The sequence below is a fragment of the Heterodontus francisci genome, chromosome 5, assembly GCF_036365525.1.
Source record: "Heterodontus francisci isolate sHetFra1 chromosome 5, sHetFra1.hap1, whole genome shotgun sequence".
NCBI lineage: Eukaryota > Metazoa > Chordata > Chondrichthyes > Heterodontiformes > Heterodontidae > Heterodontus > Heterodontus francisci.
In genome coordinates, this window is record NC_090375.1 from 132,785,622 (window position 1) to 132,813,007 (window position 27,386).

At 43.2% G+C, this 27,386-nt stretch overlaps 1 protein-coding gene across 7 annotated transcripts in view; it reads right to left on the reverse strand.

Annotated features, from left to right (window-relative positions):
• The window catches only part of LOC137369621 (transmembrane protein 200A-like), a 55,561-nt gene that overhangs the window by 23,332 nt on the left and 4,843 nt on the right, over positions 1–27,386 (reverse strand). The window contains exon 1 of one of the 7 annotated variants that reach the window (XM_068030954.1): positions 7,815–7,852. The exons of the other annotated variants lie outside the window; for them this stretch is intronic. The gene's annotated coding sequence lies outside the window, so the exon portion shown is untranslated. Of the gene's footprint in view, positions 1–7,814; positions 7,853–27,386 lie in introns of those variants that run through there. 7 annotated transcript variants of the gene reach the window in all.

The following is a 27,386-nucleotide window of genomic DNA, read 5'->3' on the forward strand; positions in this document are numbered from 1 at the left end:
AGATGACTAAAAGCTTGGTCAAAGAGGTAAGTTTAAGGAGTGTCGAAAAGGAGAAAAGACAGATAGAGAAGCAGAGAGGTATAGGGAGGGTATTCCGGAGCTTCGGACCCAGGCACGGCCACCAACGGTAGAATGATTAAAGAGTCCAAAATTAGAGTAGCGCAGATATCTTGGAGGGTTGTGTAGCTGGAGGAGATTACAGAGATAGGGAGGAGGAACAAAGCCATGGAAGGATTTGAAAACAAGGATGAAAATTTTAAAATCAAGACATTGCGTGCTGGGAGCCAATGTAAGTCAGTGTGCACAGGGGTGATAGGTGAACGGGACTTGGTGCAAGTTAAGATACGGGCAGCAGATTTTTGAATGACCTCAAGCTTATGGATGGTTTAATGCGAGAAAGCAGCCAGCAGCACATTGGAATCGTCAAGTCAAGGGGTAATGAAGGCATGAAAAAGAGGGTTTCAGCAGCAGATGAGCTGAGACAGGTGAAGTTGGGCAACATTACAGAGGTGAAAATAGGCAGTTGTAGCAATGGCGTGAATATGTGGTCAGAAGCTCATCTTGGGGTTAAGTATGACACTTAAATTGCAAACAGACTGGTTTAGTCTCAGGCTGTTGCCAGGGGGAAGGATGAAGTCAGTTGCTAGGGAATGGAGTTTGCAGCAGGGACTGGAAACAATGGCTTCACAGTCTTCCTGATGTTGAAGAGGAGAAAATTTCTGCTCATCCAGTACTTGATGCCAGATAAACAGTTTGATAATTTGCAACAGTGGAGGAGCATGGCCTCGGGCAGGCCAAAGTCATTCAAAGTAACGTGGCAGCCTGAACAGCCACCTGCCTCTGCCGTGGCTGGCAGTGAGGGATCGGCCACATGAGTGAGCATTTGCAAACGTTTCAAAAAATCAAAGTTACAGCACTACGGTGTCACTGGTGCAATTTGTAAATATTTATTTGATGTTGAAACTCACAAAAATTTATTAAATTTTCACTTCGCATTTTTAATCTGTCACAAATCAATGCTCATGTTTTAGGCGATCTGGTTGTTCAGCATGAGAAGCATACTTTGGGAGGTGGCACATTCGAACTGTGTGATGTTTGATGGGAAGGTGGTCCGTATCAGCTGAGATTTCCCCCGAAGTTGAGTGCATCTGTGCTTCCAGTTCACGTGAATGCTTCATCGCAGACTGCCATATCAGTTTCTGGGTGATGAGCCTCCGTTCAGGAGAAACACCCAAGTATTAGAGCCTCCCGGCTCTCCCTTGCACTTAACTCCCCCAAACCTCCAGCTCCCTCACCCCGCCGTTCAGGTGGCTGCGGCCCCTCTTCCTCCTCCTCATCCGTATCACCAATCTCATCTGATGATGCCTCGCGCTGAACGAAGTCATCATCCTCCAGGGCCTCCCCCCTCTCCATTGCCAGGTTACATAAGGTGTAGCAGACGACAACAATTCTAGATACTCTTGCTGACGAGTACCACCTGATCGATCGAGACACCTGAATCTCATTTTGAGAAGACCTATGGTCTATTTTATGGTCACTCTGGTGGTCACATGGCTCTCATTGTAACGTTCCTCTGCCTCATTCCGTGGATTCCTCACCGGTGTCATCAGCTATGTCTTCAGCGGATAACCCGTTGCCCAGTATCCATCCTTGCAGGCATTCAGGAGGACTGAATAGTGCTGGCACCAGTGAGTTCCGGAGAATGAATGCATCGTGACTGCTTCCAGGTTAACGAGCGCACACCTGCAATATACCCTTAAGGTGGTCACTGACGATTTGCACATTCATTGAGTGAAACCCTTTTTGATTAATGAAAGCCCCTGACTGACCTATAGGTGCTCTAATGGCCACATGAGTGCAGTCAATTACGCCTTGGACCATGGGGAACCCAACGATGGCGCTGGAGCCTCTGGCTCTCTTGGCCTTGCCGGCACATCCGTCTTGAACTTGATGAACTGGTTGGCATGCCTGAATATGGCATCAGTTACCACCTTAATATAGTGTTGTGCTGATGATTGCGAGACTCCACACATGTCCCCTGATGAGGCCTGGAACGAGCCTGATGCATAGAAGTTCAGTGCAACTGTTCGCTTCAGTGCGACCGGCATTGTATGGCCACTCACGCAGTTGGAAGTAACCTCCTTTGCCAGCATCTCACACAGAGATGAGACAGTATCCCGTGACAGGTGCAGTCTTCTTTGGCACTGGTGCTCTGACATTTGTAGAAAGCTCAAACGCGGGCAGTGGACCCTGCCTGCTGGGTAGGCTCGTCTCCTGACAGGTGATTGCATCGGCGGCACTCTGTCACCTTCTTCCCCTCTCCCACTACGAGGCTGCACTTGGCCAGCAGGTTGCTGGTTTCCACAGCCAGTTGTCCTCCTGTCCCTCCTTGGGGTGTAGTCTTCCTCATTAGATAAGCCAGAGAGGACAACTCCCATTGATGCAGTGTCCCAGAGATGTAATTAGGACAGGTATTAGCAGCTTGCTGTAAGGACAGGCAATCACAAGCCCCCTTCCCTACACCAAATAAATCAATACAGCTGTGACTCGACCAGGTGAACCAGCAGAAACAACCCCAAACTTAAAAGTAAATATCACCGAATAATGAACCAAAAACAGTACCTCCAACTCCTTTACAGAGACACTGCTTGCCACTCTTTTAAAGCTGCCGGGTACCCGACACCCCCATTGACTCGTTTGGCAGCTGTAAAATTTGACAGTCGACGTGAAATTGCTGTCAATTGGTTTTCAAATTACCTCAATTGGCTCTTAATTGATGCTAATTGGACGGCAAACAGCACCTCGATCTCGCCCGCCGTCCGACCTGCATAACATTGTGTTTGGGCGTCATGACGTTGGGGACCCGACCCGACATCATCGTTTGCCATTTTTCGTCTCGGAGGATTCCCGTTTTTAGAAAGTAAATTTCCGGCCTTAGACTGCAGAGAAGATATGGAAGTCATTTGTTTTGGCGAGGTATCCCAAAGGCGAATAGGTGGCTGCCACTAGGAATCTTCCTAGAACAGTTCTTTCCAGGCAATGTTGATGAACAGTTTGGGTATACTTTCAAGAAAATGCAGCTTAACATAGGTCTTACATCAGATGTGCAACAAAAGTTTCAGTTCTCACATTTTTTGCAAAATTCTTTCAAAGGTGCAAGGTTTCTGCAAACATTCAGGATTTATTCAAATACAGGAGGTAACAGTACAACTTGATGCAGGATTTGCTTTTCAAGAGAAAGACAGGCTGGCTGGATCTTCTGTTCTCCTGGCAGGTCAATAATTAAACGCCAACTAACTGTTTTTAGCCAAACAAACTGGCTTTTTAAAAAAACAGTTAAAAATGAAACATAAACCTTTCCAGAGGCAAGTCCTATGACAGCCATAAATCCTGACTTGTCAATAAGCAAAATAGCTCTTCAGGTCAAACTCCCTGCTGGGTTCTTTACAAATATGTGCCTTCCAGTAAAAACTTGTTTACTGGTCAACCTTCTGTTGACCTTCCTTTTAAGAAAAACACCCATAAGGTACAGCAATCTCCAGATGATTCAATGTGCATAATTCAACTATAATTTCTTAAAACATATTTTACAAAGAAAAACAGAAGCACTTACGTAACAGTCGGCATGGATTTGTTAAGGGAAGGTCGTGTCTTACCAACTGAATTGAATTTTTTGAGGAAGTAACAAGGAGGATTGATGAGGATAGTGCATTCGATGTTGTCTACATGGATTTTAGTAAGGCATTTGACAAGATCCCACATGGCAGACTGTAAAAGTAAAAGCCCACAGGATACAGAGGAATGTTGCAAGTTTGGCTCAGTGACAGGAAACAAAGCGTAATGGTTGACAGATGTTTTTGCAAATGGAAAGTGCTTTCCAGTGGCTCAGTGTTGAGTCCCTTACTGTTTGTGGTATATATTAATGATTGGGACTTAAATGTGGGAGGCATGATTGGGAAAGTTGAAGATGACACAAAAATTGGCCGTGTAGTTGATTTTGAATAGGATAGCTGTAGACTCTAGAATGATATCAATGGGTTGGTTGAGTGGGTGGAAAAGTGACAAATGGAATTAAATCCAGAGAAGTGTGAGGTAATACATTTGGGAAGGGTAAACAAAGCAAGGGAATACACAATAAATGGGAGGATATTGAGAGGGGTAGAGAAAGTGAGAGACCTTGGAGTGCATGTCCACAGGTCTCTGAAGGTGGCAGGACAGGTTGATAAAGTGAAGAAGGCAGATGGAATGCTTTCCTTTATTGGCTGGGGTGTAGACTACAAAAGCAGGGATGTAATGCTGTAACTGTATAAAATGTTGGTTATGCCACAGCTGGAGTATTGCATACAGTTCTGGTCACATTACAGGAAGGACATAATTGCTCTGGAGAGAGAACAGAGGAGATTTACAAGAATATTGCCAGGGCTGGAAAATTGCAGCTATGAGGAAAGATTGGATAGGCTAGGGTTGTTTTCCTCAGAACAGAGGAGGTTGAGGGGTGACTTAATTGAGGTGTATAAAATGATGAGGGGCCTATATAGAGTAGACAGGAAGGACCCGTTTCCGCTAGTGGAGAGGTCAATTACCGGGGGCACAGATTTAAGGTGATTGGTAGAAGGATTAGAGGGGACATGAGGAAAAACTTTTTCACTCAGAGGGTGGTGGGTGTCTGGAATTTGTTGCCCAGTTTGGTGGTGAAGGCAGAAACCCTCAACTCATTTAAAAGGTACCTGGGTCTGCACCTGAAGTACTGTAACCTGCAAAACTACGGACCAGGTGCTGGAAGATGGGATTAGAATGGGCGGCTAGATTTTTCCGCTGGCACAGACACAATGGGCTGAATAACCTCTTTCTGTGCTGTAACTTTTCTATGCTTCTATGGATACCAGAGGTAATAGTGTGGGAGGAGGTGGAGAAGTCATTGTAAGTGATACTCTGGCTACGATTAGATAGATCAGACTGGAAACAGGCAGTCCCACCCAACCAGATGACGGTGGAGAGGTGTTGGAGGAGGATGGTGTGATCAACTGTATAAAAGGCTGCAGACAGATTGGGAAGGATAAGGAGGGATAGTTTACCTTTGTCACAGTCACAGAAGATGTCATTTGTGACTTTTATAAGAGCTGTTTCAGTACTGTGGTAGGGGCGGAAACCTGATTGGAGGGACTCAAACATGAAGTTCCAGAAATAATGGGTATGGATTTGGGAGGCAACAAAACATTCAAGGACTTTGGAGAGGGAAGGTTGTTTGGAGATGGGGTAGTAGTTTGCAAGGGCGGTACCGACAAGTGTTGGTTTATGGAGGCGGGGTAATGACAGCAGGTTTAAAAGGGGGGGGGGGGGGCTCCACCTGAAGAGAACCATGCACGATATCTTCTAACATGGGGGCCAGGAGAGGAAGTGGGGTGGTCAGCAGTTTAATGGAAATAGGGTCAAGGGTGTAGGAGATGCGAGTTCAGGGCTAAGGCAGCAGGGGACTTTAGAGGAAGGAAGTGGCAGAGGCAGCTGGTCGGATGGTGTCCATCCTAGTGTCAAAGAAGTCCATGAGCTCCTTGCCCTTAGTGTTGGAAATGAGGGTGGAGGAGACAGGGGAGAGGGGTTTTAAACTGTTTGCAGTAGAGGAGAAGCTAAAGGTTATCTTTGCATTCCAGGATGATGGAGGTAAAAATATTTTATGACATTACGTAGAAAAAAAATTAGGGTCCAATTTGGATCTTTTCAAAACAGGCTTTCATAAAAATAGTGCAAATTACAATATTCGGTACCAATCTAATGGCTAAAACCTAATATATTGTATTATATTGATTTTGGTGAAATAGCTTATTCCTGTTTGCTTGTACTATTCTCACTCCGCATAATGCACGTATTATAGATTGTGAGGAAATGTGTGAACTGTTACAATAAGTAACAGACAAGTACGATTTGGGCGACCGAATGGGAGAGCGTGCTGGTCATTCGGACAGTGAAGAAGCATCCCCCCTCCACCCCACAATTTTAAGGTCCCAACTCTTCATTTAATTTTGGCCATGGAGCTGCAGGTCCTTTTTTTTTTCCTGATGCAGTCCGCCGCTTTAAGGCCTCAAGAATGGGCTGCAGCAGCTGCCAGAAAAAGTAAGCTGCGGAAGCGAACTAGGAGTGATCACGATTACAGAGTGTGCAGTCTCGGGCGGCAGCAGCCAGACTATTTTCATCACAGGATAGGTGCTTACAAAGATCATTTAACACATCTTTTGGAGGCCTCTTCAGTTCCATCGCCTATGGAACTGGTCGGAGCCCGCACGAAGCAAGCTCCGAGCAAGTTCGACCTAAAATGGCAATCAGGGTCAAAGTCACATTTCACAACTCTGACTTCCATTGTAAAAGGGGCCGAGCGCCCGAAAGAGGCAGATGCTTTGGACACCAGTGGGTTGGCCCCTTTTCAATGAGGAGCCGGCCGTGTCCCCGCTATAAGGCTGCCGACCACATTTTCAGATCATTACTACTTCTTTAATGTTAGGCGATGCCGATGAAAATCAACCCCATAATTTTTCAATTATAACGGTTCACATGCTTTACTTGAAATGAAGAAATGCAATTCTTGACAGCACAAGCCTTATAAGTGTTATTGGATCACAATTTCATTAAATACAGTACAATGTAAAATACAACAGTGAGAATTTAGACAGAAGTCCAAAATATAATCATACGTTACATTTTTGTATTTAAATCAATAATTACAACTAAGAACTGCTCTCAAATGATTTCTGAAATTATTTTAAAATCAAAGTTAATGACCAGTAACATTGCAAATTTATTAAGATGCAATCTACACCTTAAGGACTGCATGCGATTTCACTCCTATCCTCCAATCCTAATCCCCGATTACAATTTGCTTTCATACTATTGCTGCTCATGGCCAGTCTCTTGTCTCGGATGTTCATAAGAGTAGTCCCCACGGAAACTCTCCATCTGGTGAGAAGTCTGACTTCCGTCTGGCTCTTCCCTATATCTTGGCTCAGATTGGGAAAACAGTGGTGTTGGGAAAATTGAGTCCGAGTACAGCCACCATACTACCCATTCCAAGTGTCTAAAGACTAGACCAGTGCCCTTCAGGGAAGGAAAGCTGCCACCCTGGCCCACTTGTAACTTCAATTCCACAATATGTGAATAATTCATATGCTCTCAACCACTAGGAATTGGTAATAAATGTTGCAATAAATATTTTTTTAAATTGTTAAAATAAAATCATTAATTACATTTAGTTTCTTACTCAGGGAACCTAAATGTATGAGGTATGAGAGTTATCAAAGTACATTACATTGTGCATATTCAACTACAGTATACACAAGATTACTGTAATGTTTTGACAAACTGACTCCCATCTGAAGTAAAGAATGAACCAGGTTTAAAAGAGCAAAGCAAGAACACTGTCCGTTACATACGGTTACTGTTATCAGCATAAACTGAATTTTAGAGGCTATGCTTTTTAAATTCATGGGAAAATACTTGAACTATGAATCAGTAGTTCATTTTTATGTTGGCAACAGAAACACATTATTAATAAACATTAATGCAAGTTACTATCAATATTTATTTTAAACTCAAATCTACAAAACTCATTTATATTAAGTGACCTAGAAAAACCCAAATATAATTCACTAAAATGACAAAGCACAAATAAACAGAAAAGCAAAAAACTGCAATTTTACAATAAGGTCCCAAAGCAATTATTTGAAACGCCAAAAAACCCTCTTCCAGTCAGACTTTTTCCCAGCATATTTTCAGCAAGGCGTTGTTGCAGTTCAATTACTCATTCCTTGTGATAACTGAATGTGTACCTCATATCTCTTAGGAACCGCAAACATTGATCTGCTCTGCAACCTCCTTCCGTCCAGTTCACGTGAAACAGCTGTTTGTTTTCCCTTTACACCCTCAAATTAAATTCCCTTGTCTTACTGAAATCTCCAAGTAATTTGCAGTTCTCATTTCTCTGCAACGCTCCATTTGCTCTGTTTGCTACTGCAGAGCTGCTACTTCCCCACTCATCTCCCACCCCCAGAGACTACGAGAGAGGGTGAGATCCACCCTCCTGTGCCCTTATCACCTTTGTAAAGAATAGGGAGCCACTGGAGACCTGAATTATTAAAACCACAAACACAGCACCAACAAAAATACTAACTCCTCTGGAATACAAGATGCATGTGATTCTTACTGTTGTAATGTACTATAAAAAAATTAATCTATTGGTAAAATTAATTATTTTGTGTAATGCTTCACAATGTTTGTTAACTACTCTATTTTTAACAATCTAGCAAGATTCTTTTATTAGCTGTCTCGATGAATTTTAGAATCTATCATTGGTCTCTAGTTATATATATTATCTATGTTTTATTTTTAGCCTTTGGCTTTTTCTTTAGCGACTACTGGTTATTATTGCTCTGTATTTCTGTGGCTTTTCTGCTATTGTCCAATAACTGTTTGTCTCAGTTTCCTCTCTGTCCATTTTCTCTAATCTCATTAGCCTCTTTGTGATATTTGTATGCTTTTCCCCGGTCTCTATTAGTTTTTCCTCTACCTTTTATTATAACTCACCACTACAGTCCCCTCTATCCTCTTTCAAAAGATTAAAATCAGTACCACTAAGAGTATTTCCATAGAAACAATCTATTTTGCAGGAAATTGCTTTCTGTTAAATGGAAACAAATTCTATTTTTAAAAGCCACATGTGGAGATTTATCTGGAAATAAAAATGGCATTTCAGCTAGAATGACATCAACCTGATGACATGCCACACACACAATTAGCCTTCATTTTCCAAGCATGTATACCTTCATGAAACTGCTACTGTTCCCCAACATAAGGTTTACACCCATAATAATTCACTTTGCTAACTTCAGTTATAACCTGCTTCTCTTCAAACTGTAACAAGGAACCTGTAGTCTGCTGATTACCTTGGCTCCATTTGACAGCTGCTGACCATACCCCAAGCAAGCAATGAAGATTAATTCTTGCTACATTACAGAAGTTAACAGTTATCTACTCTTCAAAGTACATCTTGAATACTCCCTCAGCAAGGCTGAAACATACAACTTACACTGGCAGTTTGAGTGAGATCATTTTTAAGTTGGGGCTTCAGAAGTTTTGAAAGCACAAAGCTTTGTGATAATATGCAAAACAAAAAAAAATTAAAAGGACAGGTGGTTGTCCACTAGAAATTTGGCAGCGTAATTGGCGGAACAAAAATTAGTTTCAAAGAGTTTTTTTTATTCGTTCTTAGGATGTGGGTGTTGCTGACTAGGCCAGCATTTATTGCCCATCCCCAATTGCTCACTGAAGGCATTTAAGAGTCAACCACATTACTGTGGGTCTGGAGTCACATGTAGGCCAGACCAGGTAAGGACGGCAGTTTTCCTTACCTAAAGGACATCAGTGAACCAGATGGGTTTTTACAACAATTGACAATGGTTCCATGAATTTGAATTGAATTCAAAATTCACCATCTGCCGTGGTGGGATTCGAACCCGTGTCCCCAGAGCATTAGCCGAGGCATCTGGATTACTAGTCCAGTTATATTACCACTCCGCCACTGCCTCCCCCCCAAATTACTTACAAGAAATGAAAATCGCAATTTGAAAAGAAGAGGTGTTCACTAAGGGGCAAAGCAGTGGTCAGGATGTACAAGAGGAGCAGCAGACTCAGGTAGGCCTTGCAAAACAATGTGGTGAAAGCAGAAGCTCAGAATCATAAGTTAACAAAAAAATAGCATTTGATGCTGTACCAGATCAGTGTATACAGGGGGCATCCCAACATGATTTATACCTTCTGTGCAGGGAGAAATTTCTGCATAAAACAAATACTAAACAAAAAGATAACCCCAAATGTATTTAGTTGTCATGCATCTTCTGTGCAAATTTAACCCTTAAAATAGAGTCATAGAGAGATACAGCACTGAAACAGGCCCTTCGGCCCACTAAGTCTGTGCTGACCAAAAACCACCCATTTATACTAATCCTACATTAATCCCATATTCCCTACCACATCCCCACCTTCCCTCAATTCTCCTACCACCTACCTACACTAGAATCACAGAATAATACAGTGCAGAAGAGGCCCTTCGGCCCATTGAGTCTGCACCAATGCATTAAAACACCTGACCTGTCTACCTAATCCCATTTGCCAGCACTTGGCCCATAGCCTTGAACGTTATGACGTGCCAAGTGCTCATCCAGGTACTTTTTAAAGGATGTGACACAACCTGCCTCTACCACCCTCCCAGGCAGGGCATTCCAGACCGTCACCACCCTCTGGGTAAAAAAGTTCTTCCTCAAATCCCCCTTAAACCTCCCACCCCTCACCTTAAACTTGTGACCCCTCATAACTGACCCTTCAACTAAGGGGAACAGCTGCTCCCTATCCATCCTGTCCATGCCCCTCATAATCTTGTACACCTCGATCAGGTCACCCCTCAGTCTTCTCTGCTCCAGTAAAAACAACCCAAGCCTATCCAGCCTCTCTTCATAGCTTAAATGTTCCATCCCAGGCAACATCCTGGTGAATCGCCTCTGCACCCGCTCCAATGCAATCACATCCTTCCTATAATAGGTAAATTGGCCATGGTAAATTGCCCCTATCAACCTGTAAGTCTTTGGCTATGGGAGGAAACCTGAGCACCCGGCAGAAACCCACGCGGTCACAGGGAGAACTTGCAAAGTCCGCACAGACAGTACCCAGAACTGAACCCGGGTCGCTGGAGCTGTGAGGCTGCGGTGCTAACCACTGCACCAGTGTTGCAGCAATGTTTAATCCTTGTTCTCTTTTACCTATCATATTAAGGATTTATATGGTGCTAGGCAGTTTGAACATAGGCAATTCTTTCCCCACCTGGGAATCTACAATGCAACATACTCATCTTCAGATCAACATTCTGGACATATTTCAATCTCCAAAGTAAACATTGTGTGTCAGTTTAAGGAAAAATCAAAAGATACATAAGAGATGTTTTAAATAATCTCAGTTTATAATAAGACATACTTTTCAGTTTATAACAGTATTCAGAAAAATATCAAAAAAATAATTAAAGCAATAAATAACTGTACTTTAAAATAAAAGACAATTTGTGGACACCTTGAAAGAAATGTACAGTGCAATACATGAGTTAACTCACTGTAATACATGAGGATTCATAACACCCGAGCACATGCTTTTTCCCATCACACAGGCAAAGTGCAAACTATGAGCAAAACAAAGCAAAATGCACAATGGGAGTAAGCACCGAAGCAAAGTATACAATGCTTTATGTGAGCATTTAAAACTGAATATAAACTGTAAGAATGTGAGACTCTATAAACAATATAAGCATCTAAAACTGTACAATACCCAACTATCCTCCGTGCCCATAGTTGCTGAAAGGTCTTGCTTTTTAAAAAATTATTCTTTCATGGGATGTGGGAATCGCTGCCAAGGCCAGCATTTGTTGCCAATCCCTAATTGCCTTGACAACTGAGTGGCTTGTTAGGCCATTTCAGAGGGCAGTTAAGAGTCAAGTACATTGCTGTGGGTCTGGAGTCACATGTAGGCCAGACCAGGTAAGGACAGCAGATTTCCTTCCCGACAGGACATTAGTGAACCAGATGAGCTTTCAATTTCTTGCAATTTTCAATTAGCTTTCAATTCCAAATTTTTATTAATTAACTGAATTTAAATTCTACTAGAGCCATAGTGGGATTTGAATCTGTATCCTCAGGGGCATTAGCCTGGGCCTCTGGATTACGAGTTCAGTGACATTACCACTATGCCACCATCTCCCAGGTTACAACGCAAGTCATCTGTGGTATGGTGGAGGTTGTAGGAATAGAGAAGCATCAATGCAAGGCCAAATTTTAAGTAGGCCCAAGTAGAAATTGATGATGCAAAAGAGACAAGGGGAATGGGACACATTGATGGTGGATTGGGCAAAACTGGTGTGAAGATAGATGGCAGAACAGTGGATGTGGGACACAATAATGATAGAGGGATCAAGGCTTTAGATAACACTGATCAACCAATGAACAATTTAAATGCACTCACCAAAATCTACTTGTCAGAACTTTAAGTAAAATTCCAGATGCAGAGCGTAAAGAAAACTTCTACTCATTTTGGATTGAAATTGAAGCAGGGAGTGGGAATACAGACAATAACAAAACTGGAGCTAAAAAATAAGCAAACTCAATTCATATTAAACAACAAACTGTTGAAAGACTCTCAAACTTTATGAGATTGTAGTTAACAATGGATGTTCATGACTTCCCTAAATTGATTTTGCAGCCCCAAATATGTGGCTAGATTTAATCTGGCCCTGACTTGGAGTATTTGTTATTTTCAATGTATTCTGTTTAATCTGTGATTGTTATTTATACATATTCATGATCTTTTTGCTTATTTTAATTTTGTTCTTATATCTTGTATTTATTTTTCTGCTTACAAGACATTTTTATTCTGTATAAGCAAAGGATATAAAAGTTATGATGTATAACAATGAGCACAACAAATGAGCAAATAACTTTTTGTTTATTTGTTTGTGGGGTGTGGGCATCGCTGGTGAGGCCAGCATTTATTGTCCATCCCTAACTGCCCTTGAACTGAGTGGCTTGCTAGGCCATTTCGGAGGGCATTTTTAAAGAGTCAACCACATTGCTGTGGGTCTGGAGTTACATGCAGACCTGACCAGGTAAGATTTCCTTCCTGACATTAGTGAACCAGATGGGTTCACTAGACTAGATTTAAGTCCAGATTTATTAATTGAATTCAAGTTTCACCATCTGCCGTGGCTGAAAGTTTCTGAATGTGTTACAGATGCTTGTATTGTGAATGAGGACATTATTGTACGTTCTGATAGTTACTTTATCACACTGTCGCGTTACACAGTGGGGATGGCAGCATTTCAAAGCTGTACTGTGCAATGCCACGCAGTGATAAGGTGTAGGCTTCTATCAATGATCTCAAGCGAGCCACTACAGGGAGGTAGTCGCTGATCCCATCCCCTTTCCTGGATGCCTATTAAAACTCAACATGATTGTGCACAACCTGGGTGTCCTGCTCAACCCTGAGATAAGCTCCAAACTCCACATCCAGTCTAGGGTCACAGACCTGAAATGTTAACTTTGCTTCTCTCTCCACAGATGCTGCCAGACCTGCTGAGTATTTCCAGCACTTTTTGTTTTTGTATTAACAATACCATCTGCTTCTACTGTCATAAAATCACTCATCTCCAACTCTAGGTCAGCTATCCCTGAAACATTTGTTACCTCCAAGTTGAATTTTTCTAATGGCTTTCTTACATGACTCTGAAGCATCTCCAATACCTGCATTCTACCTACATAAAGTTAGAATATGAAAAATAGGAGCAGGAATAGGCCATGCAGCCTCGAGCCTCCTCTGCCATTCCAACAAGATTGTGGCTAATCCTTGGCCACAACTCTACTTTTACGACCAATCCTCATATCTCTCAATTCCCTCAAAGTCCAAAAAATTATCAATCTCAAGCTTAAAGATATTCATTCACTGAGCATACACAACCCTCGGTAAAGAGAATTCCAAAGATTCATAACCCTCTAAGTGACATTTCTCATCTTACTTAGTCTGAAATGGTCATCCACTTACCCTGAGACTATGCCCCCAATTCTAGCCTCTGCAGCTAGGAGAATAGCCGCCCAGCATCTACCCTGCCAAGCCCTCTCAGAATCATGTATGTTTCAATGACACCGTCTCTCGTTCTTCTAAAGGTCCAGAAAGTACAGCCCATTTTACTCAATCTCTCCTCATTGACTCCTGGAATGAGAGGGTTGTCCTAGGTACGGTGTTACGACCGAGGTAGGAACAATGCTCTGTCAAAGCAGTCCCAACACGCCACAGGTCGCAGCATATTATTACAATTTTCCCACCTAACCGAAAAACAGCCAAATTAAAACACTTTACTAACCCCCAGAATAAAGAAATACACCAAACCATGTATCTTTGGACAACAACAAATTAACTATTTATTAATAAACTAAATCTTAACACTATTAAGATAAATTTATGTCTGAAGACCTTATAACTTCTTATTTAACTGAACCCCCATGTTTACACACATACATTCAAAAACTAACTGTTAACCAGTTTTACAAAAAATTATGTATTAAAAATTAGCTGCTTAAGAATAAATAAACAACTGGGTTGTAAGTCTTTGTGGGTTACGTTCCTGATGGCTGAGGTGTCCAGAATAGAACAATGAGATGCCACTCGAAGTCTCCACGTAAATTTGATAAACAGTCTTTTTCCTTGATAGACATTGAAAGCACTTCGGCTGCAGCAGGAGTCACACAGTTCTTTCAACACAGAGTATAATGACAGGTCTATATTTGGATTTTAAAATTGGTAGTCTTTCAGTTGAAACTTTACAGCGAATTGCAGAAAACACAAATCAGTCAAGAGAGTCAATCTTGAAGCAAAGACTTCTTATATTGAAAGTAAAGGAATTTTGCTACCTCCAGCAATACAAATGTTCTCTTCAAAGGGGTTTTTTCCCCTTGGGCAATTAACACAGCCTGTGGCTCATTGTAGAATTTCTGCTGAGAGAATTCTCTTCCTTCAAGGCAAGTGCGATTCGCTGGTGTCTCTCAAAACTGGTTTCTGCCGGTTTTTACACAGAGTTAAAAGTTACAGTACACCACGTGACCTCCCCACTCTCCTGCTGTTGCCTAGATAACAGGTGCAGCTGCTGTACACACTGTTCCAAGTCTTAAAGCTTCTCACTCTGTCTTAAAGGTACACTGTTTTTAGACAGAATCTTAAAGGCACGCTGTTTTAAACACAGGAGAAAATAAATAGTTCTGTGACAATGGAGACCAAGGCTAGACAGGATTGGCCTCAGCTAGGCCCTATATAATTGCAGCAACACTTCTCTACTCCAAACCCCCTTGCAATAAAAGGCCAACATATAATTTACCTTCCTAATTAGTTGCTGTACCTGCACATTAACTTTCTGGGGTAAAAACTAGTTTGTACAGCGCCACTTGCGACATAGACATTTGCCAATTCCCGGAGGGGGGGGGGGGAGGAAGGGGGCGGGGGAAAAACTGGTAGCCTACGCAACATTCGCAATCGATACTATTGAAGAAAGTTGCGTGCACAGCACAGGTAGTGGCCGCCATTAGAAGCAGTACGAGAAGAATACATTTCTCCCTCTGTGCTTCCTGTGCAAAGACACCCAAATCCATCTGAACACCAACATATCGTCATTTTTCACTAGTTAAACAATATTCAATCTTCTATTTTTCATACCAGTGCATTTCTTGCATATACTCCATGTGCCACCTTCTTGCCAATTCACTTAACCTATTTATATCCTTTTTTTTCATTCATTCATGGGAAGTGGGCGTCACTGGCTATGCCAGCATTTATTGCCCATCCCTAATTGCCCTTGAGAAGGTGGTGGTGAGCTGCCTTCTTGAACCGCTGTTGTCCATGTGAGGTAGGTACACCAACAGTGCTGTGTGGAAGTAAGTTCCAGGATTTTGACCCAGCAACAGTGAAGGAACGGCGATATAGTTCCAAGTCAGGATGGTGTGTGACTTGACAGGAACTTGCAGGTGGTGATGTTCCCATGCATTTGCTGCTCTTGTCCTTCGAGGTGTGAGAGGTCGCGGGTTTGGAAGGTGCTGTTTAAGGATCCTTGGTGCGTTGCTGCAGTGCATCTTGTAGATAGTGCACACTGCTGCCACTGTGTGTTGGTGGTGGAGGGAGTGAATGTTTGTGGGCTGTTTTGTCCTGGATGGTGTCGAGCTTCTTGAGTGTTGTTGGAGCTGCACCCTTCCAGGCAAGTGGAGAGTATTCCATCACACTCCTGACTTGTGCCTTGTAGATGGTGGACAGGCTTTTGGGAGTCAGGAGGTGAGTTACTTGCTGCAGGATTCCTAGCCTCTGACCTGCTCTTGTAGCCACGGTATTTATATGGCTACTCCAGTTCAGTTTCTGGTCAATGGTAGCCCCTAAGATGTTGATAGTGGGGGATTCAGCGATGGTAATGCCATTGAATGTCATGGGGAGATGGTTAGATTCTTTCTTGTTGGAGATGGTCATTGCCTGGCACTTAAGTGGCAAGTAACATTTGCGCCACACATCAGCCCAAGCCTGGATATTATCCAGGTCTTGCTGCATTTCTACATGGACTGTTTCAGTATTTGAGTCGTCGCGAATGGTGCTGAACATTGTGCAATCATCAGTGAACATCCCCACCTCTGACCTTATGATTGAAGGAAGGTCATTGATGAAGCAGCTGAAGATGGTTGGGCCTAGGACACTACCCTGAGGAACTCCTGCAGTGATGTCCTGGAGCTCAGATGATTGACCTCCAACAACCACAGTCATCTTCCTTTGTGCTAGGTATGACTCCAACCAGCAGAGAGTTTTCCCCCTGATTCCCATTGATTCCAGTTTTGCTAGGGCTCCTTGATGCCATACTCGGTCAAATGCTGCCTTGATGTCAAGGGCAGTCACTCTCACCTCACCTCTCGAGTTCAGCTCTTTTGTCCATGTTTGAACCAAGGCTATAATGAGGTCAGGTGCTGAGTGGCCCTGTCGGAACCCAAACTGGGTATCACTGAGCAGGTGATTGCTGAGCAAGTGCTGGTTGATGGCACTGTTGATGACACCTTCCATCACTTTGCTGATGATTGAGAGTTGACTGATGGGGCGGTAATTGGCCAGGTTGGGTTTGTCCTGCTTTTTGTGTACAGGACATACCTGGGCAATTTTCCACATTGCCGGGTAGCTGCCGGTGTTGTACCTATACTGGAACAGCTTGGCTAGGGGTGCGGCAAGCTCTGGAGCACAGGTCTTCAGTACTATTGCCGGAATATTGTCAGGACCCATAGTCTTTGTAGTGCCTTCAGTCGTTTCTTGATATCACATGGAGCGAATCGAATTGGCTGAAGTCTGGCATCTGCAATGCTGCGGACTTCAGGAGGAGGCTGAGATGGATCATCAACTCGGCACTTCTGGCTGAAGATTGTTGCAAATGCTTCTGCCTCATCTTTCGCACTGATGTGCTGGGCTCCCCCATCATTGAGGATGGGGATATTTGTGCAGTCACCTCCTCCAGTTAGTTGTTTAACTGCCCACCACCATTCACATCTGGATGTGGCAGGACTGCAGAGCTTAGATCCGATCCGTTGGTTATGGGATCGCTTAGCTCTGCCTATTGCATGCTGCTTATGCAGTTTGGCATGCAAGTAGTCCTGGGTTGTAGCTTCACCAGGTTGACACCTCATTTAGAGATATGCCTTCCTGCATGCCCTCCTGCACTCTTGACTGAACCACAGTTTGTCTCCTGGTTTGATGGTAATGGTAGAGTGGGGGATATGCCAGGCCATGAGGTTACAGATTGTGGTTGAGTATAATTCTGCTGCTGCTGATGGCCCACAGCGCCTCATGGATGCCCAGTTTTGTATTGCTAGATCTGTTCGAAATCTATCCCATTTAGCACAGTGATAGTGCCACACAACACGATGGATGGTATCTTCAATGTGAAGGCGGGACTTCATCTCCACAAGGACTGTGCAGTGGTCACTCCTACCAATACAGTCATGGACAGAAGCATCTGTGGCAGGCAGATTGGTGAGAACAAGGTCAAGTATGTTTTTCCCTCTTGTTGGTTCTCTCACCACCAGCTGAGACCCAGTCTAGGAGCTATGTTCTTTTGGACTCGGCCAGCTTGGTTAGTAGTGATTCTACTGAGCCACTCTTGGTGATGGACACTGAAGTCCCCCGTCCAGAGTACATTTTGTGCCCTTGCCACCCTCAGTGCTTCCTCCAAGTGGTGTTCAACATGGAGGAGTACTGACTCATCAGCTGAGGTAGGTGGTATTCAGTAGGAGGTTACCTTGCCCATGTTTGACCTGATGCCATGAGACTTCATGGGGTCCAGAGTCGATGCTGAGGATTCCCAGGGCTTCTCCCTCCCTACTGTAGACCACTGTCCGTACCTCTGCTGTGTCTGTCCTGCCAGTGGGACAGGACATACCCAGGGATAGTGATTGCAGTGTCTGGGTCATTGTCTGTAAGGTATGATTCCGTGAGTATGACTATGTCAGGCTATTGCTTGACTGGTCTGTGGGACAGCTCTCCCAACTTTGGCACAAGCCCCCAGATGTTAGTAAGGAGGACTTTGCAGGGTCGACAGGGCTGGGTTTGCTGTTTTCGTTTCCGGTGCCTAGGTCGATGCCGGGTGGTCCGTCCAGTTTCATTCCTTTTTATTGACTTCGTAGCGGTTAGGTACAACTGAGTGGCTTGCCCTCTATTTCAGAGGGCATGTAAGAGTCACATGTAGGCCAGACCAGGTAAGGACAGCAGATTTCCTTCCCTAAAGGATATTCGTGAACCAGATGAGTTTTTACAACAATCGACAATGGTTTCATTGGACTAGCTTTTAATTCCAGATTTATTAATTAAATTCAATTGTGCAGACTCGGTGTCCTCCTCAAAGCTTACTTTCCCACCTAGCTTTGTATCATCAGTCAACTTTGATACATTAAACTCAGTCCCTTCATTGAAGTCATTAATGTAGATTGTAAATAGCCGAGGCCCTGTCACTTATACTTGTGGCAACCCAATAGTAACAGTCTAAACTTGAAAATGGCCCACTTATTCCTACTCTCTGCTTTTTGTCAACTGTCCTCTATTCATGCTGATATAGTACCCCCAGCTCCATGTACCTTTTATGTGGCATCCTACTGAATGCCTTTTGAAAATCCAAATATACTATATCCACTGGTTGCCCTTTCTCCATCCTGCTGGTTATATCCTCAAACAATTCTAACAGATTTGTCAAACACAATTTCCCCTTCATAAAACTATGTTGATCCTGCCTAATCATATGATTTTCCAAGTGCCCTGTTATCACTTTCTTAATAACAGATTCTAGCATTTCCTCAACGACTGACATAAGGCTAACTGGCCTGTAGCTCCGTGTTTTCTCTCTCCCTCCTTTCTTGAAAAGCAGTGTTACATTTGCTATCTTCCAATTCAATGGGACTGTTCCAGAATCTAGGGAATTTTGGAAAATCACAACCAGTACATCCAGTATCTTTACAACTACCTCCTTTAGAACCCTAGGATGTAGGCCGTCAGGTCCAGGGATTCATTGACTTTCAGTCCCAATAATTTCTCCATTACTTTTTTGTTGCTAATATTAATTACTTTAAGTTCCTCACTCTCATTTCTGGTATGGTTTTTGTATCCTCTATTGTGAAGACAGACATAAAATATTAGTTTAAAGTCCTTGCCATTTCCTTAGCCTTTGAGAGACCCACATTTACTTTCACTACTCTCTTCCTCCTTGCATACTTGTAAGCTTACAAACTTTTTTAAATTTGTTACGACAGGTGAAAAAGGTGTCTAGGGGTCCCCCTCAGCCTTCAACTGGTCTTACTGTAACAGGGTTTAATTTTAAACACACTGTGTTTTTAGCTCCCCGTTGGTGAATCCTTGTTCACCGCTTTCCATTTATAAAGCAAGGAAACTAGCACAAACAGGCTTTCTTGGGTTTAAAGAAGAAAAGTTGAAATGTATTAAACTTGAACTTAAACTCTGATTCTGTTGACGTCTACAGATACATGACATGCCCACATACTACACACATGCAAATAGAGACAGAAAAGAGAAGAAAAATAAAGTGGGAAAGTTTGAGGCAATATCTGAAGAGTTTTTGTTACAATTCTTCGAACTCACTGTAGAGTCCTTGATTGTAGGTAGATCTTGCTTTTCGTTGGGGCCCAGTATTCTTCTTAAACCTTGTTCGCTGTAGGAGACTTTTCTCTCTTGGGGTTCATCTGTCTGCAGTGAATTCAGAGGCTTGTGAGAAAGAGATGGGAGCAAACAGGGGAGATCTTCTCAGTTCAGGAGCAAACAGACTTTCTGTGTTCAAACTCTCTGTGGCCAGTTCAAAAGAAAACAGTGCAACAGCCAAGTAGTCATGTGACCAGCTGGTCTAACCAGTCCTGGCCCTTGTGGATGGATCCTCTTTAGCAGACCTGGAATGCGCTTCCTCACCTTCGATGTCTGTTAGTATGTAAATGTTTTTTCTAGTCACAGCTGATCTGTTTAACAAGTCATTTCCTTGCTCCAACAACAGTTAAAAATCAATGTTTATGTCAAAACTGATGTGCCTCATTCTTGGTAGGTGGGGGCCTAGCATAACATATTTCTGGCTACTTTACTCTCATCTTCTTTTCTCCCTCTTGACCAATTTTTTGATCATCCTTGGGATCTAAAACTATCCCAATCCTCAGGCTCACTACTCTTCTTGGCAATATTATAAGCCTCCTCTTTTAGTCTAATATGATCCTTAACCTCTTTAGTTAGCCACAGATGGATCTCTTTTCCTGTGGCGTTTTTATTTCTCAATGGAATGTAGATTTGTTGAAAATTATAAAATATTTCTTGAAATGTTTGACGTTGCTCATCTACCGTCATAATTTTTCATCTAATTTCCCAATCTACTTTAGAGCATAGCTACCTGACCCAAACCCGACAGGACCCGACGACATGTTTTGGGTTCGGGTGGGTCGGGACGTTCTTCCGGGTCCGGCACACTCTTATCACCACCTCCAGTACGTGGCTCCAATGTTAATGTACTTTTTGGACTTGAAAGGTTGTTTAGTTACAGTTTTTTTAAGCTTGTACAGATAAGCAACAAAGTGAAAAACGGAAGCTGGGTTAACTGATGGTTGGGTCAGGTCGGGCGCGGGAAAAAATGAAAAGGACTCGAGCCGGGTTGGGTTTCATTTGCAGACCCGAGCCGGCCTTTAATCTATTTTAGCCAACTCAACCCTCATAACTATGTATTTGACTTTGTTATGGGCAAGTGAGGAGGGGTCAAAGGGCTCCCCTCTTTTCCCTCTCCTGTTTGACCACAACATGTTTAATTCTTTCTTAAAGTAGATGTACTGGCCAATTCAGTAGGTGCTTGATTACTTACTTACTTACTTACTATGATCATACCAAGAACCAATCGGACAGGTTTTTTTCAGGTAACAAAGAAAGAGGTTAATTTTATTGTACCTAAACCAAACGAATAAAATAATAAACAACGTGCCAATTTTCACACTCACACAGTAGAGGTTTACACACACACATATCGGTTAGAACGGGGAAAGGTAGATTGGTTGAGTTAGAGTCCATAAAAAAGGTATACAGTCTGCGGAGCTTGGTGATTCGGCTGGCTTCTAGCTGAATTCAGTGGTCCTGAGGCTTTTAGTTTGAAGAGGTGAGTTCCTTGGAGACAGCGAACTGGGTGATTTCCTCCAACAGGTTTGGGATTGTACCCGGAGTATGCAAAAGTGGTCAGTCAACAAGCAGGATTTGAAAGCTTTCAAGCTGGAATGGAGAGAGAGAGAGAGAGAGAGAGAGAGAGACCCCCACTTTGAATCTTCTCAAGTCAGAGTCCAGTTGCTTCTGCTTTGCTGCAGAGAAAACACCAGCTTAAAACCACAGATGGGGAGGGGCTTGTCATATGACAGTCACTCAGTGATTCAAACATAGAAGTTAGTAGTATTTCTTCTTTCTGGATCTTGGTTCTTGCTAGGGAATTAGCAGACATTTTGTCTCCCTCCTGCCAAGCATTGCAGTGTAGGATACAGTGCTGAAAATCAGGTAGCCAATTTAAGCTGCCAGCAAAATCATCCTTTTAGCTGGTCTTGCAAAAATGTCAAAAAAAATATATAAATTCAGATCTCCAGTCAGTGGATTAAAGAAAATTATCATTCAACAAAGCACACTGGCGTAACAGCTTTAAGTTCAATTCTCTAGTTTTGGACTTCTGTACATCACTCTCAAACTGAATGTGAAATTCTATCATATTATGATAGTAGGGGATCCTCTGGGAAAGACTATGAGATTACTAATTTTCCCTGTCTCATTACACAAAATAGCCTCTCCCATGGTTGGTTCCACAACATATTGTTCCAGGATACTGTCTCAAATGGATTACATGAACTTTTTCTCCAAACTAGTTTTGCTGATTTGATTTGTCCAATCTATATGAAGATTAAATTCCCCCATGGAGGGCCTGGATAGAATGGAGGTGAAGGGTCTATTCACTTTGGCAGAGAGGTCAGTGACGAGGGGGCATAGATTTAAAGTGATTGGTAGAAAATTTAGAGGGGAGATGAGGAAAAACTTTTTCACCTAGAGGCTGGTGATGGTCTGGAGCTCACTGCCTGAAAGGGTAGTTGAGGCAGAGACTCTCAACTCATTCAAAAGGAGTCTGGATATGCACCTCAAGTGCCGTAAGCTGCAGGGCTACGGACCAAATGATGGAAGGTGGGATTAGAATAGGTTGATCGTTTTTCTGCCGGCACAGACACGATGGACCAAGTGGCCTCTTTCTGTGCCTTAAACTTTCTATGATTCTATGATGACTATTGCATTTCCTTTTTTTAATAAGTTCCTCTTATTTCTTGATTAATACTCTGTTCAACAATATAGCTACAGTTTGGGGGCCTATAAACTACTCCCACAAGTATTTTGCGACCCTTGATATTTCTTATCTTCACCTATTTGTATCATTGATTCGTGGATTCAGATAAAGTACCTTTAATTTTAACTTTTTAACATTTTTCCTGTATTACCTTATTCACTATTAACATTAAACTTTTTGTGCCTTCTTGTCACATTCTGTTGATCTTTATCTGCTCTGCAATCTTGACTTTTCTCTTTAGATTTATAAATTTTCCTTCACTTGAAACCTCCCTCAGCCTTTTTAATTTTGAGCCCCATTTACAATCCTAGTTATACGATTCACCAGGACACTGGTCCCAACCCGGTTTAACTTATGATCACTGGTTATCCCTGTCCTTGTCAAGTTCATCCTTGTCTGCAAATCACTCCTTGGTCTTGCTTCTGTCTATCTCTGAAGAATCCTCCAGCCCTGCATCCCTATTTGCACCATCCATTCCACCAATTCTGGTCTACCGTATACTGTCCTCCCTACTGTCTATCATCGGTGGCAGAACCTTTAACTATTTGCTCCATATCGAGAACTCCCTCCTTAAAACTCCGCCAACTCTTCAAAAAGCATCCTTAAAACCTACTTCTTTGACCATCTCACCAGCTTTAACCTCAATCTTGTGCCTGCTTGAGTTTGACCCCTAACTATGAAGCATTTTGGGACATTTTGCTACATTAAAGGTGCGATAGAAATTTAAATTATTGTTGCTAGAATCTGCCAAGCGATATTGAATAGGGAAGTCAAATGCTTGACATTTATAAAGGATTCCACTGATCTTCTGTGAATAGCATGAAAACATATCATTGAACTAATACAGTGTATCGATACACTGCCGTACACTCCTTTCAGGTCATGCTTGTTCTGTAGAACATGCTCTGCCAAAGTTCATTTATAGTCATAGTCATAGAGATACAGCACTGAAACAGGTCCTTCGGCCCACCGAGTCTGTGCCGACCAACAACTACCCATTTATACTAATCCTACATTAATCCCATATTCCCTACCACGTCCCCACCATTCTCCTACCACCTACCTACACTAGGGGCAATTTACAATGGCCAATTTACCTATCAACCTGCAAGTCTTTGGCTGTGGGAGGAAACCGGAGCACCCAGCGGAAACCCACGCAGTCACAGGGAGAACTTGCAAACTCCGCACAGGCAGTACCCAGAATTGAACCCGGGTCGCTGGAGCTGTGAGGCTGCGGTGCTAACCACTGCACCACTGTGCTGCCCATTTACTTAGGGGTCAAATAAATAAATCTGCTCTAATTGAATGTGCATTATGGAAAAGCCAGGATCCAAAATAACATGAAGCAAAGTGAATGATTAGCTCTGGACATTCTTTCTTTTTCTTTTTCTTTTGGGCCTCCTTATCTCGAGAGACAATGGATACGCGCCTGGAGGTGGTCAGTGGTTTGTGAAGCAGCGCCTGGAGTGGCTATAAAGGCCAATTCTGGAGTGACAGGCTCTTCCACAGGTGCTGCAGAGAAATTTGTTTGTTGGGGCTGTTGCACAGTTGGCTCTCCCCTTGCGCCTCTGTCTTTTTTCCTGCCAACTACTAAGTCTCTTCGACTCGCCACAATTTAGCCCTGTCTTTATGGCTGCCCGCCAGCTCTGGCGAATGCTGGCAACTGACTCCCACGACTTGTGATCAATGTCACACGATTTCATGTCGCGTTTGCAGACGTCTTTATAACGGAGACATGGACGGCCGGTGGGTCTGATACCAGTGGCGAGCTCGCTGTACAATGTGTCTTTGGGGATCCTGCCATCTTCCATGCGGCTCACATGGCCAAGCCATCTCAAGCGCCGCTGACTCAGTAGTGTGTATAAGCTGGGGATGTTGGCCGCTTCAAGGACTTCTGTGTTGGAGATATAGTCCTGCCACCTGATGCCAAGTATTCTCCGAAGGCAGCGAAGATGGAATGAATTGAGACGTCGCTCTTGGCTGGCATACGTTGTCCAGGCCTCGCTGCCGTAGAGCAAGGTACTGAGGACACAGGCCTGATACACTCGGACTTTTGTAAGAGCATATAAACCACTGAAATATGGATTCACCAGAAGGCAATCAGTAGATGTGCTTTGGAATCCTGACCTCAACAAAAATGCAAAATTGCACCTCTAAGTTTGTCTAAGCAATACTGTTTTTATAAATTGTTATATTTTAATGTTCATTTATATAATTTAAAAAAATACTAAAGAAGTGTTACCATCTGGCCAATTGGTTTCTTGCATGCTGAGGTGTAAACCACATGAACTTTAGATACACAGTTCCTGATTTTGATACTTCGTGATCATTAAAAGCGGTTTATACTGATTTCCAGCAATAAATTCACAGGTCTTTTATTCAGGAAGTACATCAGCGGCTCACCATCATCATCAACAATAAGAACTTGATTCTCAGGCTATGACTAGATAGATAAGAATGAAACCCAGTCCCAGTTGGATGACAAAGGAGAGGTGTTGGAGGACGATGATGTGGTCAACCATTTCAAAGGCTGCAGACAGGTCGAGACGGATGAGAGGGGATAGTTTACCACGGTCACAGTCACACAGGATGCTACATTTGACTTCGATAAGCCGTTTTGTTCCCGTGGCAGGATGAAACCTGATTAGAGGGTTTCAAACATGGAGTTGTGGGAAAGATAGGCAATGATTTGAGAAGTGACAACACATTCAAGGACGAGAGGAAAAGGAGGTTTGAGATGGGACAATAGTTTTCCAGGAAAGAGAGGCCAAGGATGATTGATGACAGTAGGTTTGAAATGGTGGGGGACAGTACCTGAGGAGAGAGAACCGTTAACAATATCAGCTAACATGGAGGCCAAGAAAGAACGTTGGGCAGTCAGCAGTTTAGGGTCGAGGGAGCAGGAGGTGGGTTTCATGGACAACCTGAGTTTGGAGAGGGCAGGATGGGAGATAGGAGAGAAACTAGGGAAAGATACGAGTTCAGGGCCAGGGGTAGGGGAATCAATGGAAGTGGAAGGGAGGAACGTGGCAGAGGCCACTGAATGGACGAACATAAGAAATATCAGAAGTAGGCCTTACGGCCCCACGAGCCTGCTGTGCCATTCAGTAAGATCATGGATGATCCTTGACCACAACTCCACTTTGCCCCAGTGTTGTGCGTTGGGGGCAGTTCGGGCTTTGGGGGCAGCCCTCCGTGGGGTACAGGGTGCCCGATCAGGATGGCCACTCCCCCCCTCCCCCCAGCCCACAAGAAGGCTGCCTGGTTTCACCAGGCGGGGCTCTTGGGGCCTTTTCTTGCCGATGCCCTGCATAAAATTGAAGTGGGGACGGGGCCTTTGTGTCGTCCTCACAACTTACTTTCCCACCTTGCTTTGCATTGCTAGCAATCTTGGGTGCATTATGCTCAGTTCCTTCATCTAAGTCATTAATATAGATTGTAAATAGCTACAGCCCCAGCATTGATCTTTGTGGTACCCCCAGTAACAGCCTGCCAACCTGAAAATGATCCATTTATTCCTACTCTCTGCTTCTATCCTTTAACCAATCTTCTATGCATGCTAATACACCCAACCCCATGAGCCGTTATCTTGTTTTACCACCTTTTGTGTGGCACCTAATCAAATATCTTTTGAAAATCCAAATATACTACATCTACTGGTTCCCCTTTAACTACCGGACTAGTTACAGCCTCAGGAGTTTAATAGATTTGCCAAACATGACTTCCTTTTCATGAAACCATGTTGACTGTCTGATCATATTATGATTTTCTTGGTGCCCTGTTACGACTTTCTTGATAACGGATTCCAGTATTTTCACAATGACTTATGTCAGGTTAACTGGCCTGTAGATCCCGGTTTTCTTTCTCGAACAACAGTGTTACATTTGCTACCTTTCAATCCACTGAGACTGCTCTTTGTGACAAAGAAACATAGAAAATAGGAGCAGAAGTAGGCCATTTGGCCCCTCGAGCCTACTCCGCCATTCATTATGATCATGGCTGATCATCCAACTCAGTAACCTGTTCCCGCTTTCGCCCCACACCCTTTGATCCCTTTAGACCCAAGAGCTATATCTAACTCTTTCTTGAAAACATACAATGTTTTGGCCTCAACTGCTTTCTGTAGTAGCGAATTCCACAGGCTCACCACTCTCTGGGTGAAGAAATTTCTCCTCATCTCAGTCCTGAAAGGTTTATCCCGTATCCTTAGACTGTGACCCCTGGTTCTGGACTCCCCCACCATCGGGAACATCCTTCCTGCATCTACCCTGTCAAGTCCTGTTAGAATTTTGTAGGTTTCTATGAGATCACCCCTCACTCTTCTGAACTCCAGTGAATAAATGAAGTCCATGAGCTCTTCACACTTGTTGGAGGGGAGTGTGAGTGAGGCAGGGGAGAGGGGATTAAGAAGATTGTTTGTAGTGAAGAGAAGCCAGAAGTTATCTTTGCATTCCAAGATGATACTAGAAATGTGAGTAGTTTTGGCAGAGGACAGCAGGACCTGTCAGAGGTCTATGTAGTCCACTCAGATCAAGCAATGAATGGGTAAATTAATTGCCCACTACAGACCTTCAAGTCTGCACCCCTAGGAATTAAGGGAATAGAGATGATGCCCATATCAGAGTAACGATCAAGGTGAGAGAGTGATGGCTTTAATAGGGACAATAGCGTCAGAAGTGAGGGTGAGGGTGCGACTCAGCAGATCAGTAGCTGTAGAAATCTCAGACTCTCATCTAACCCTTTGGTAGTTTAAAAAAATATTTCAAGCATATTGCAGAATCTGGCCAAGTATTTTCTACCATGTTTAAATTTATGTGCCTGTACATTCAGAAATCATTTACACATCCTTTTGTTATCTAGCATCATAAATAACTTGCTATCAAGTTACGGAAAAATAGTACAATAGAGTGAATAA